Source organism: Pongo abelii, chromosome 1, assembly GCF_028885655.2.
Source record: "Pongo abelii isolate AG06213 chromosome 1, NHGRI_mPonAbe1-v2.0_pri, whole genome shotgun sequence".
NCBI classification, from domain to species: Eukaryota; Metazoa; Chordata; class Mammalia; order Primates; family Hominidae; genus Pongo; species Pongo abelii.
Genome location: NC_071985.2, coordinates 80969870 through 80983928, shown reverse-complemented (window position 1 = coordinate 80983928; position 14059 = coordinate 80969870). Strand labels below are relative to the sequence as shown.

Here is a 14059-nt window from a genome sequence, read left to right as displayed (position 1 = left end):
TGCTATTTCTAGAGCAACAAATTGTGTGATGTGAAATTAGTACCAGAGGAACAATGACTCCACTTAACAAAAAAATAGCAAGGGAACAAAGAAAAATGGCACAACTGCTTAACTTTAATTGTTGAAGTCCTTAGGAGACTTCAGTAGTTGAAATGACACAGAAAAATCCTCAAACTAACATACCTACATGAAACTGAGTTTCTCAAAGTAACCCACATTTATGGAAATAGAAGTTTGTCTTGCAGAAATGTCAGCTCATTTTGTAAGGTGTATGTGATATTTAAATTTGTGATGCTTGTGAATAAGGGGAATGGGGCTTTAGGTCTGAGGAAAGGGGAGCATTCATTCAAATTAGAGGGTATTTTGCATTTTTAAGGCTGCTATGAGGTCACGACCTTGGTGAGACATACTTAACCTGTTTTCATATGTATTGTGTACCTTCTGTTCTAAGCCATTGTGTGTGTCTGTAACTTTCTCCAAGATTCTCTCCAAATCTTGCTTCTCTTAATTTCTCCAGATTGTGCCAACCTATTTCCCACTCCTGATCTTTAGCGTTATATCACCACTAGGAGACTGGGGAATGTGGTTTGTGTTCTTAGACTCAACAGATACCTACCATATGCCAAGCACTCTTCTAACAGCTAGTGAGAGATCTATCAGTGAACAAAACAGACAAAACTCCATCTTTTTTCCTCTGCTGCTCATATTCTAGTGTTAACCATTTGCATATTTCTTAGACTCTTCAATACATTATTTCTTTTTAATCAGTTTATTCTGACCCTTAGTAGATGACATATTTCATGGGTGTAGGGACAGTGCCATCTATCTCCCTTGGGGTGTTCTTACATTCAAGAAGTGGGTTTTCACACAAGTCCTGTCAAATACTTAATTCCTTATACAATATAAAGGGATTGAGTTTTTCAAAGATAGGCTGACTGCTTGGAATGAAAAGCATTTAAATATTGAAGAGAGAAAAAGGATTCTCTTTTCAACCCTTCATATTCTCAGAAGGAAAACTGAAATACCGAGTTAGTATGTCCTCAACCCTGGTTAATTTCCCTTGCAAATAAAGAGGGACAGGCCTTGGTCTCAGAAGCCTTGCCATGAGATGTTACCTAGCTAGGATTTTTAAACTGGTTTTCATTGTATTTTATTACCTTCAATTAAGAATAGTTTAAAACAAGTAGTTTTCCATTTATAGCAGTAAAATAAATTTGTTCAAGTATAGCACTGAATGGATTTAAAGAAAAATAGTAAAATTTCAGGTGGTAAATATGATGAAAAGCATGGAAGTGATAAATGGTTGACTAAAATTTAGGACTCTGCTTGAGAGTATAGCATTTTAGGCCAGGCACAGTGGCTCATGCCTGTAATCCTAACACTTTGAGAGTCTGAGGTTGGAGGATCACTTGAGCCCAGGAGTTCAAGATCAGGCTAGACAACATAAGGAGACCCCGTCTCTACAAAAAAAAAAAAAAAACTAGCCGGGAATGGTGGTACACGCCTGTGATCTCAGCTACTTGGAGGTCTGAGGTGGGAGGACAGCTTGAGTCCAGGAGGTTCAAGGCTTCAAGGCCTTTGGTAAGCCTGGGCAACACAGTGAGACCCTGTCTCGAAAAACAAAAACAAAAAACCCAACCAAAAGCAGCATTACACAGAACCTATCTACTTTAGAACAACAGCATGCCCTGTCTGCTCCAGCTACACCTAATACCAGAGGGAACTGCTCCAACTCCAAATTAAAAACATTATCAGTGATCAGAAACAAAAGTTCCGTTATGAGAATCTTTCAAAGCTCAGTAATAGCTTAAACTCCTGGCTTCTTAAAGGATTAGAAACACTTTGATATCTGTGTATATTTGGCTCACAGAGGAGAACCAAATGACATTACCTTGAAAATCTAGGACTAAGGGACCTTATGAATACAGAGGGAAACTATCCAAGGAAGAGTCAATAGCAGTTTTAATTGAGTGAGTAAAGTGGTCTTGGTTTCAAATTCAACTGAGAAAACATGACTTTCTCCTTTTTTCTTTAAGAGGGGGCTACTGTTAACCACACATGTTATCTGTAGTCCCCTGGGCTCTACACCGAGAAAGATGATCAAGAAATAGATAAGCCTGTTATTCTTCCAACTGATGGTTCCAATGAGCACCCATATCCTAGTCATGTGAAACAAAGGGGTGAAACCAAGACAGGTATCTTGGTTCATGCTTTAATTTTCTATTTTTCTCCAAGAGACTTTCAGCATCAGTCCTTTCTGAGGGATTAAGTATCTTACTAAGGTGCTGACTCTTATTGACTACAGAATTCAGCTCTTTCATTTAGTCACAAAGGGATCCTAGACCCTAAGTGAATGCCCATATTGTAATAAAGCTGTAACACACTTATCTGTAGCCAGCTTTATCACAAAGCCTTTAAAAAACTTGGATTTCATAAAATCATAGGCGGCCTCTAGGGCTATCTTTTCCAAGGAGACACATATATTCTCCCTTAGTGTTGACCCTATACAGACCAGGCAGGAGGTGACATGGGTTAATTTAAAACTCAGCCAGCCACAGTGCCTGATATAGTGGCTGATATCATTACTTGGTCTGTCTTTTGGAGTGCTTCAAGGAGTATGGAACAGTCCTGCAGGAATAGGACATAGGATCCTTTCCTTTTGATGAGGAGCAGGGGTTCTGAAATAACCAGCAGGTAAAGATTAGGCCTTGGGGAGGTTCTGATGAGTCTGCTTTGGAGCCTCTAGACAGCAAGAGAATAGTGTAATAGTATACTACTACTCAGGTTATACTGCAGAAAATGAAACATAATAGTTGGAGAAGTCCATGCCTACCATAAACCTTTGAAACCTTTGCCTAGAGCAGGCCTTTCTTTTCTTTCATTTGCAAATTTCTCCTGAGCCACCTACTATGTACTCAGCACTGACTATGAAATGTTGGGGTGGGGTAGAGGTAGGGGGTCACACGGGAGTGTCCAAACACACTAGGTCCTCATGAAATTTTTACTTTTGTACTTCTAAACGTCTTACATGGTCTAAACTATTCTCATCGATACCACTTCCGTCCCCTCCTCCTTCTGCCATTCATTTAACATATTCAACATATCCAATGGATAATGATAGTTGACTACCTATAAGATTAAGTTGAAGGCTCGTTCTGTCTTTATCACTATTAAATTTAAATAAGAACAATAGCTTACATTTATTTACTACATAGTCTAATCTCACATATAAATCTCACATATAAATTAGACTACTGCATAGTCTAATCTCACATATAAATCTCACTTCCTTCCCAATAGCTTTGTGAAGCTTGTTATTCTTTCATTAGCGTATCAGACACTTTAGAGATGGAGATGGAATGCAGGCATCTATTTTCCAATGGTTTTTAATGTTGGTTGACTATCAGAAATGCCTGTGGAGTTATATTTTCTTTTAAATAAGAGTACAGATGTGCTTGAACACTTAGAGAATCTATCACACAGTTGTGGAATTCCAGCACCAAATTAGAATATGTGTGCCTGTGTTATTATACTAGAGTTTTGGATAAAATCTAGTCAGTTTGATTGAAGTGCAATTTTGTTAGTGTTCCAATAATATGATACTGAGTTTTAAATATATCAGTGTATTTAGTAGATGACCAACTTTCAACTCACTTGGGCCCCTTACAGCCAAGGTTGGCTGCATGGGCCTGCAGTCTGTGCATGGGGCCACATGCCTAGAAGAGCCTTGTGTTTGGTTTAATGCTCTGCTGCTGCTGTCTTGAAATTCTTAATAAATTTTGAAAAAAAAGCCCCAACATTTTTATTCTGCACCGGTTCTGCTTAAAGCCAAGGGCCTCTACTGTAGGGTTGCTTTAGCATGGTTGTCCTAATGGCTGAATGAAAAATGTGGTTGAAAAGGCTGCTTTTAAAATAAGCGATGAACAGATCGATGGCTGAGAGGCAGGTTGGGGAAGGTGCAGGGTGAGGCAGATTATGGAAGGTGTGAGCTGGCAGACTCAGCAGGCATGGAACAGTGGCCCTGGTATGGCGCTCTGCAGCCTTGGGCAGGGGTGAGGAGGGGAGGGCTTATGCTGTGGGGATGGCAAGAGGCAACTACCAGTAGGGGATGCGCATGTGAGCCTTGAATGAACCTTTGCTGGGCTCCCTTTCCTTTTTTGTCTTCCCTCTCCAAGGCACTACTTACTTTCAGCTCCCAAAATATGGGGCTCAGAAGTGGACAATAGTGAGGAAAGGAGTGGTAACTGAAAGAAGTCTAGGGTTCTCTGGGTGGAAAGACTCAGAGGAAACATTCAAACCTTGATAGAAAGGAGATGAAAAATCTATCCTGGCCTATTGTTGTAGTTACAGAGCCCCAAAAGCCCTTGGGCTGCAGATGTACCCCCCACAAATCTATTTACAGTCTAATTAAAAAATTAAGTTGAACTTAGTCATAACAGTATCTTCTTCAGATATGCTTATCTTCTCCATAGGTTTAGTTGACATATTTGAAATGTTTTAAGACTAAATGAGCCGGGTGCAGTGGCTCATGCCTGTAATCCCAGCACTTTGGGAGGCCTAGGCGGGTGGATCACCTGAGGTCAGGAGTTTGAGACCAGCCTGGCCAACATGGCAAAACCTCGTTTCTACTAAAAATACAAAAATTAGCTGGGCGTGGTACTGCACGCTTGTAATCCCAGCTACTAGGGAGGCTGAGGCAGGAGAATTGCTTGTACCCTGGGGGTAGAGGTTGCAGTGAGCCGAGATTGCGCTACTGCACTCCAGCCTGGGTGACAGAGCGAGACTCCTTCTCAAAAAAATAAATAAAAATAAAAAAAAAAAGACTAAATGAAAATGTCACATTAAAATGACTATACATTTTTCTAATTCTGGAAACCCAATGTCTTCAGAGTTCTCTTTTAAAAACCTCAAGGCCAGGTGCAGTGGCTCATGCCTGTAATCCCAGCATTTTGGGAGGCCAAGGCAGGAGGATCACTTGAGCCCAGGAGTTCGAAACTAGCCTGGACAACATAGAAAGACTCTGTCTCTACAAAAAAATTAACAACAAAAAAAATTAGCTGGGTGTCGTGGTGCACACCTGTAGTCCCAGCTGCTTGGGAGGCTGAGGTAAGGGGATCACTTGAGCCTGGGAAGTCGAGGATGTAGTGAGCTAAGATCATGCCAGTACACTCCAGCCTAGGTGACAGAGCAAGACCCAGTCTCTAAAATATATATAGATATGTATATATGAAATTAAAAACTCAAAAGATAAAAACCTCTTGATTCCTCTGACTGCCACCCACTAAGAAGAACAATTCCCTTTTAAAAGCTGGAAGGTAATTATATCTCAGCCCAGAGTAGAGTGGTGCTGACTTTTCTCTTTATGGAAAATATTTACCTTCTTTGCTAATATAACTAAAGGCTACAACTTTCCATAAATTCATCGTAAAATTGTGTTTCATGACTCATCATTATCTAGCCCCTTTTGCCTTGAAGATGGTTTTGGTTGTAAGTGGTATCTCCCCAGTCTCTCAAAATATGAACAGATGTTTGTTGCTTCTGTTCCCTTCTCCTCTCTACCTGCAATAATTAAAAAGGTATTCTCTGAGAGTGTTCTCATCTCAGTGTGAACTTAGTCATAACAGTAACTTCTTAGTCATAACAGTATCTTCTTAGTCATAACAGTATCTTCTTCAGATATGCTTATCGGTCAATTTTTCCATATTTATATTTTGAATTTTACTCTTAAAAAATGAAGTTCTTGCTACATACCAAATGCTTTAACAGATTATTGTGTGTAATCCTTACAACCACCTTTATGACGTTGGTATTATTAGTCCCATTTTCAGTTCATGAGACTCAAGTTTTTTGAGCTAATAATTTGCCTAAAGACATATCACTCTGTTAAATGTCTCTGGTTCAGCCTGTGCTGGTTCAGAGCTCACACTAGGGATGTAGCCTGGCTGTCGGAATTTGACTCCTAGCCCTGCCATCTCCTGGCCAGATAACCTTGAGCAAGTTACTTAACTTCTTTGTTCCTCAGATTCCACATCTATAATGTAACAATACCTACTATGTAGGTTTGTTTTGAAGTTTAAATGAGGAGTTATATGGAAGACATTTAAAATAGTGTCCAGCATAAATATTGCATAATAAATATCATTATTATTGGTTTCCAAATACTCTCCTAATGTTATGGCCCATCCTGCTGTATGTCACTGAACCCAAGTATTTCTGAATAACTCCATCAAGTGCTGACAGCCAGAACTGTCAATTCCTGCTTATCAGATGATAGCATACATAATTATTCAAGTCGTGAACAGCAGAGGCAGACTAAGAATACTTTGAAGACTAAGATAGTAAACAGACGTGAGAACCAAATGCAATATGTGATCCCTGATTGGATCCTGAACCAGAAACTATTTTTTTTCTTTTGCCACAGAAGACATTTGTGGGTAAAAAATGAAGGTCCGTACATTGATAATAGTATTGTATTAATGTTAACTTCTTGATTCACAATCACTTTCTGTGGTGACTGCAGATAATATCAGTGTTTTTAGGAAATATACACTGAAGTATTGAGAGATAAAGGGGAATTATATCTATAATATACTGTTAAATATTAATTACAAATAATTAAATTCATATGTACAGAAAGACAGAAGAAAGGATGATTAACATGGTAAAATATTAACATTTGGCAAATATAGGTAAAGGGCTTGTGGAAAGTATTTTTTTTTAAACTTTTCTATAAGTCTGAAATTATTTCAAAATGGAATGATAAAAATATTAATCAGTAGAAAGAACAGAAAGAGTACTAGATTTGGAGTTGGAAGAATTGAGTTTGATTCTAGCCACTATTTCCTGGTGCTCTTAGGCAAATCATTTAGACTCTCTGAGCCTGTTTCCTAATCTAAAAATTGAAGATAATAAAACCTATCTCATTGGATTTAGTGGGCATGTAAGTTTCTGGGTGGATTTATAAAGTTGTAGCACATTATACAAATAATACTTTTTTAAAAAGGACATATGGCCTCATGTTCCCACTCTGAAACTAGTAGCCCAGGATGGGCTCTGCTACAAATCAGCTACAGTAAAGCTTAAGGGATGGGTTTTCTCAGTTATGAATGCCAAGCAAGCAGAGGGGAAAAACTCAGGTGACCTTGACACTTCCTCTTAGAAATTCATTTTTGTGGCTCCCAGAGAAGAAAAGATTTTGACAGGGAATAGTCTATCCTTAAAAAAAAAAAAAAAAGATTTCAAATAAAAGAAATTGTAGATATAATGACCAGTTCTCAAGATTGGTGATTTTCAACTTGGTTGTACATCACAATCACCCTATGGATCTTTAAAGAACCAAAAAGTAGATGCTTACACCCCCACCCTGGGGAGTCTGATTCATTAGTTCTTGGGTAGGTCCTAGATGTCCACATTTTCAAAGAGCTTCACAGACACTTCTGATGTCCACTGGGGTTGAAAGCCACTGCCCTAGTATTGTTTATAACGACTAAATAAGATCCTTTACGCATAGTGCTCAATAAACATTAACCCTAATCTCATATTTTCCTTTCTCTGTGTCTCAGAGGAATGACAAACTGAAATTAGAAATGCAGATCTTGTTGACAAATGATTTACAATAAAGTTTCTGGATGAAAAAAAAAAAAGAAAAGAAAACTACTGTCCTAGATAGTTAGTCAAAGTAGGTGCCTCAGAAATCAGAGCCCAAACCAAGCCCATCTGATATCATTATATGTGATATGGGGAAAGAATAAAACCCCCCACTTAACTTGGCATTTAGTAGTATCCACAGTACCTTGGAGGCACTTAACATGGATAATGTGCCAAGGAGACAGGTAGGCCTCAAAAGATGAAGTGGGGAATATGGGCAGAAAAGCAGAGTAAACTTCAACAGGATTATCTAGGGTATTGATAAGGAAATAAATCAAAGCAGCCTTACAAGATGAGTTTTATAAACAATAAACAGTGATTCAGGAAAGGGATCTTGGAGTATGTCCTCATCATTCCCTGAATACTTGGGCCAAGACGGCTGTCTAGGAGGCCATCAATGCTGAGGTGCTGAGTGTCCTCATAAAGGATGTTGTCAATTAAACCCAAGGAATTACAGTACTCTTTACAAGAAAAACAAACCACAGAATATTTTATTTCTTGGGAAGTTCCTATTGCTATACTTCATACACATTTCAGTTAGAAAAGCTCCAAGACAAAAATAATAGAGTTAGAAAATAGAAACAAAAATTTTTTAGAAGATGGAATGCCTTTTTTTTTTTATAAGGACAGATGAGAAAAGTAAAAAAGCTCTTAGATTGGATAAAAGCTGAGAGAATACATAATCAGAATTCATGAGATAATGAAGGGAATAGCTGGGATGGACTTTGTCTCAAAATTGGAAAGAAATTGTGAAAGCAAATGCTGAGGTAATTTAAGATTTAAGAGAAAATTACTTCATATATTGCTTCATTTAATTTTTACTGTGAAATGTCATTACTTCTACTCTTCAAGTGGATAAAATGAGTCTGAGAAAGGTAATTTTTCCTAAGTCACAAAGGTGGTAGGAGGAGAAGCTGGGGATTTGAACTCAGTCCACCTCTCCAGAGTCTGTGTCCAGAATCACTACACTCCTGGACCTCCCTTATACTTTAGATTTTCGAGAAGGCTAAGGAAAGCCTATATGGCATAGTAAGATTCAAGTTCAACTTTAAACTTTTGATTTACCTTTGAACTCAAGTTCAAATCAAGTAAAAATCATTAAGAGCTCAGCTAACTTATCTTTCTATTCATCACTTCTGTATGCTCACAGCCTTTGGACTGATTTTGAAATAGAAATGCTAGTCTTGCAATATTTTCAGCTAAGCCAGAATAAGATGGATTGTTTTCCTAGGAATTAATTTCTCCATTTCTAGTCTTCAAGTTTTAGTAAAACGATGCTTGATGACTTACAGCAATAAATTCTTAACTGGTAATCAAAAAAGAATAAACTGTACTTCTGTTCATAAATAGAGGAAAGAAAAAGAAGCACCTGCAATTTGATAATTATAATAATTCATTATACTGCTTACAAAGGATATAGAGACAGTATGGCAAACTAGAAAAACCCAGGATTACTAGTTAGGAGAGTAATGTTCTATACACTAAGCCATGCAATTTTAGGTGAGCCACTTTCCTTTTCTGGGCAACACTTTCCTCAATGGTAAAACCAAGGTGTCGGATTAGAATTTGATTTCCTCAAAACCTAGAATCATGGAATGTTAGTGCAGGAAAGGGGTTTAGAGGACGGCCTTTCAATCTTTGTCACCTCATGGTGCACCTAGAAAATGCTCATTCTTGGATGGCATCCTGGAGCCGGCACAGGAAGTGGTTAAGGATTGGAGCTGCTGCCTCCAGGTCTCAGAGTATCAATTATTCAGCTCATTTGTGGGGAAGTCCAAGCTTTGAGAATTACAAGTTCAGCCTCATCATTTTCCACATGGAGAAACTAATGCCTAGACACATTTTATGAATTTATAACAACCCATAAATTAAAGTACATGATATCAATGTATTTTCAGTTGTTACACTATTATTTAAAAAATCTATCCCAACCTGACCCCCTTCATTCCATTTTCCACATGGTAACTGGAGAGACCTCTTAAAAACTGCAAACCTGATTATGTCAATGCCCATTCCCCTCAAGGGTTGCCTCCTGATGTTTTGAGGATAAAGATCCATATTCTTAAAATAGCCCACAAAGCCCTGCATGGCCCAATCTCTATTTCTCTAGTGTCATCTCATGCTATTTTTTATTTTCATTTTATATTTCTTCTTTCCTTTTCTAAAACACACCAACCAATTCCCCGCATAAGGGCTTTAGCAAGTGCTATTTTCTTGGCCTGGAGTCATTTACCTTCTTCCTCAGCTGACACTCATTTCAGGCCTCAGTTCAAATGCCATTTGCTAAAGAAAACCTTTCTTAATCCCCCATCTACACCAGGTTCCCCGATTACCACTCATCCTGTCTTTTACTACACAGCAATAATCAGAGTTTGTACTTGTCCATTTCTTTTTGTGATTATCTGATTAATGTCTGCCTTCCTCATTACACTATGAGCCCTGAATGGAATGTGTGTCTGAATAGGAGTTCTTGTTCATTACTGTCTCCTCAGTGCTTACCAGTTTCTGGTGTACAGGAAAAGTTCAGTGAAATGTTCAATGAATGAATTTATGGTTTAGTTTTGGCTACAGAAGTCTTCCTGGCAACTTCAATTCATTGCACTGACAGCTCTGTACATCACATTTCTTGTAATATGAAACATGGATATGGTAATGCCTTACTTCACTCTAATTAGTGAACAGTATGGGCATTTACTTAAACTTTTCACTGCAAATATTCTTAACAATTTTTTTTATTGTGGACAACTTTGAGATCTAAGAAGCTACGGACCATCTCCCCCCCCAGAATGAATACATCCACAACACTTTGCAAACAATTTCAGCCAGTCAGTCCATGGACTAACCCTATGAATAAATTTCAAACTCCTAAATTTGGCATAAAATAATCATACGACTTGAGACTTAGCTACCTTTCCATGCTCATCTGCAATTCTCTAATGTCTTTTTAAACTCTGCTATATCAAATTCCATGTAGTTTCCCTACATGGAATTAGGGATTGCTCCTGTGAGTAGCTACTACACTCTAGCCTGGGCAACATAGTGACACTCCATCTCGGGAAACAAAGACAAAAACAAAAAAACAAGGTAAAGAGCTAAGAGAATGGATACATAATATCCCTCAAATGAGAAGACAAACTGGAATACCAGCAAATAAAATTGAATACTTGCAATGTGCAATTATCCACAAAGGCCATTACAAGAGAATATATTATACAACATACACACTATTTCTTCAGCCTAGAATACTATTGTATGTTTTGTTTTTTTAACCTATCTTCCAATACTTGGCGCAGATTTCATATCTAACAGGAGGCTCATCTGATTCTTGCGCTGAAACCCAGTAAGGATCAACCTCCTAGCATTTACTTCCTGATAGGGGCTTTCATGAAACCCAGGAAGGATCAATCTCCTAGCATTTACTTTCTGATGTCAATTTTGATAACAATTTTTCCTGGAGAACGTTAAATTCTTTGAGAATGAGGACTGTGTCTTATTTAGCCGCAGTGCCTAGAACAGTAAATGGCACAAACAGGCCTTCAATAAATGTATGTTAACCTGAGAAGGACCAAAATTATCAATGGTAGAAGAAGCCAGGCACTGTGGCCTGCACCTGCCGTCCCAATTACTGGAAGCTAAAGCAGGAGGATTGCTTGAGCAATTTGTTTATTATACAACAAAGTTATTTTTACCCCAGTAAAATGACTAAAAATTGCGTTAGCCTAAGGTATCAATGTCAGTATCGGTTTCTGTTACAGAAAATCATCATGTAAACACTAGAATAATGAATTCTTTATTAAAACAATCTGAAGGCAATACTCAGAAAATGTACCATTATGATGACTTTATGGAAAGATTCAAAGCTATGCTGTGTGCTACTATTGTATAATGTTTTATAATTCTCTCTGCCTTGTGAATAGTAAGCAGCAGATTTTAGCTCTCAGATGGTGATTGTAGAGTAACCAACAAGTTAATGGGTAATGAGAAAAGTGGAGAACTTTGCACGGAAAGATATGTCCACTGATATTCCAAGCAAAGAAATTATTTTTGCTGTTTTAAACTTGCGGTTTTTATTCATTTACTCAACAGATTAAGCTATTTCTAACTCTAAGGTTGGTACCAAAAGGGACCAGTATTTATCATTAGAAGAATTACCATTCATTACACAATGGAATAGAAGCATAATGCATAATGGACTTTCACAGTGTGATTGGGTAGAATCCAACGAGACGGCTAATTCACACAATTCTGTTTCACTTACTCTGGTGCTCTTCTCTCTTATGCCAGATTCATTTGTTGTCATAAGGCCAGTTATAGCAGCACAGTGGGAGGCGGGGTGGAGGTGAGGACAGAAGCATTATCAGAAGCTTCCATGGAGGCACAGTTTTTAAAACTACCCACCGAGAATCCATAGGTAGCCTCATTGTAGCCTCATTCCAGCCCCTACTCTTGCTCAGACCATAGTGGTAATGACAGAATGGGAGATATCACTCACTGATAGAGTAGACTATTCTGTAAGATGACAAGGTCAGTAAAAGCAGTAAATAAGGGTGTGCTTACAACAAAGATGGAATTCACAATGTATGTTGACCCGAATTTAAAGACAAGAAATAGAATTATGGAGGAAAATCGAATTGTTATAACCCCTAGAAACAAAAACAGCATCCAGCACAATTGTGAGTGCACAGTGCATAGCACAAGAGATGTGAGCTAAATGTGGTATGAGAGTATAGTGGGCCTGAAGGAGAAAGTAAAAAGTGGAGAGATACAGCATTTCATATTATTTTTATTGATTCAGAGGGTACATGTGTAGGTCTGTTACATGGATATACTGTGTGATGGTGAGGTTTGGGCTTCTAGCATACCTGTAACCATAATAGTGAAGATTGTACTCAATAGGCAATTTTTCAATCTTCATCCTCTTCTCACTCTCCCCGCTTCTGGAGTCCCCAGTGTCTATTATTTCCCTATGTATGTCCATGTGTAACCATTGTTTGGCTCCCACTTACAAGTGAGAACACAGCATTTAATATTATCGGAGGGGGAAAAGATCCCATACTACACATTTGTCTCAAATAATAAATACATCTGTGGTTTTTCAAAGAATAAGCCCTAATTTCCAAGGCAGACTTCCTAGTCCATAGCTATACCATGAGATGGAAATTTAGATGCTACAGTGATTTGGGGTGATTCACACAGGCATTCTGTATAAATTAAGCAAAAATGAATGTATTTATCAATAATTACAGATAAACTCACCAAAAGTACAGCCAAAGCCCTTTGGAGTATGACATAATTTTGCAATAAAATCAGGTGGTGCACCTAAGGGACACACTATAACATATATACTCTTTAAATCCCAGTGACTTCTTCCCAGGGGTTAAATCAGAGGAGTCGTATCAAATCCAAGAAATATCATCTTCAAATGTATTTCAAAAGTCTCAAATGATTAAACCCAATGACCTTTTAATAAATGTAAAATAAATACACAAGGATATCAGCTCTAGGTCTGCCTTACTCCTTCCCTTCCTTCCACAGCCATTTGTCAATAATCAACTAAGTTACTGATAAACAGAGGCTAGGTTCTTGGGATACAAAGGTAAGACATGGCCCCTGCCCTCAAGGAGTTCACACTAAGGGGAGAACTACACAGAAACAAATAATTATTTTACAATACACCAACTATGTTAACAGAAGTATGTATAAGGACACTGGGGACAAAAAGGAGAAAGTACTTGTGATTTTGTTCCTCATATGACACATTATTATTAAATGGGAGATGAGAATTATGTACTTGGTCATTCAACAAATACTGACTATGCCCCTCTCATGGGTAAGCACAGTGAAATCACAGTGAGATCAGAATAATCCTTTGGAATTCCAGGGGCACGCGACCTTCTCTCATCCCCCTCAAGAACTCAAAGGCCTCTTGCTGCTGACAGTGCAGCAGCCTGACAGTTAAGAATTTTTTAAGGAATAAACAACTTTATATATTTAATCTAAAACTGAGTTGGACAAGTTTGTGAATAAAAATATCAGTTAATAAGGATAAAACATAAGTAAATATCTAATCATTCTAATTACTTTTGAGGGAGGCCAAATATTCTGACTCTATTTCCTATTATATCTTCCTTCATGCTTAGTTTTTCCACTCTCACTCCCCATCCTATCATGAACTCTAGAGAAATAATACTTGTTACATTTAAGATCATACAGAAAGGCAGTGAGGTTAGAGAGTGTAAATTCTGGACCCAGATTGCCTGGGTTCATGTCTGTGCTCTGTTATGTTCTAGCTGTGTGGCTCTGGGGAAGTTGCTTAACTCTTTTATGTTTCAGTTACTCATCTGTAAATGGAGTCATCAATTAATGCATATAAAACACTTAGACCAATGCTTGGCATATGGCCAGGACTCCC

At 38.0% G+C, this 14059-nt stretch overlaps 1 protein-coding gene across 6 annotated transcripts in view; it reads right to left on the bottom strand.

The window, feature by feature from the left end:
- NME7 (NME/NM23 family member 7) overlaps positions 1–14059 on the bottom strand; it is a 231786-nt gene that overhangs the window by 1021 nt on the left and 216706 nt on the right. The window lies entirely within an intron of this gene.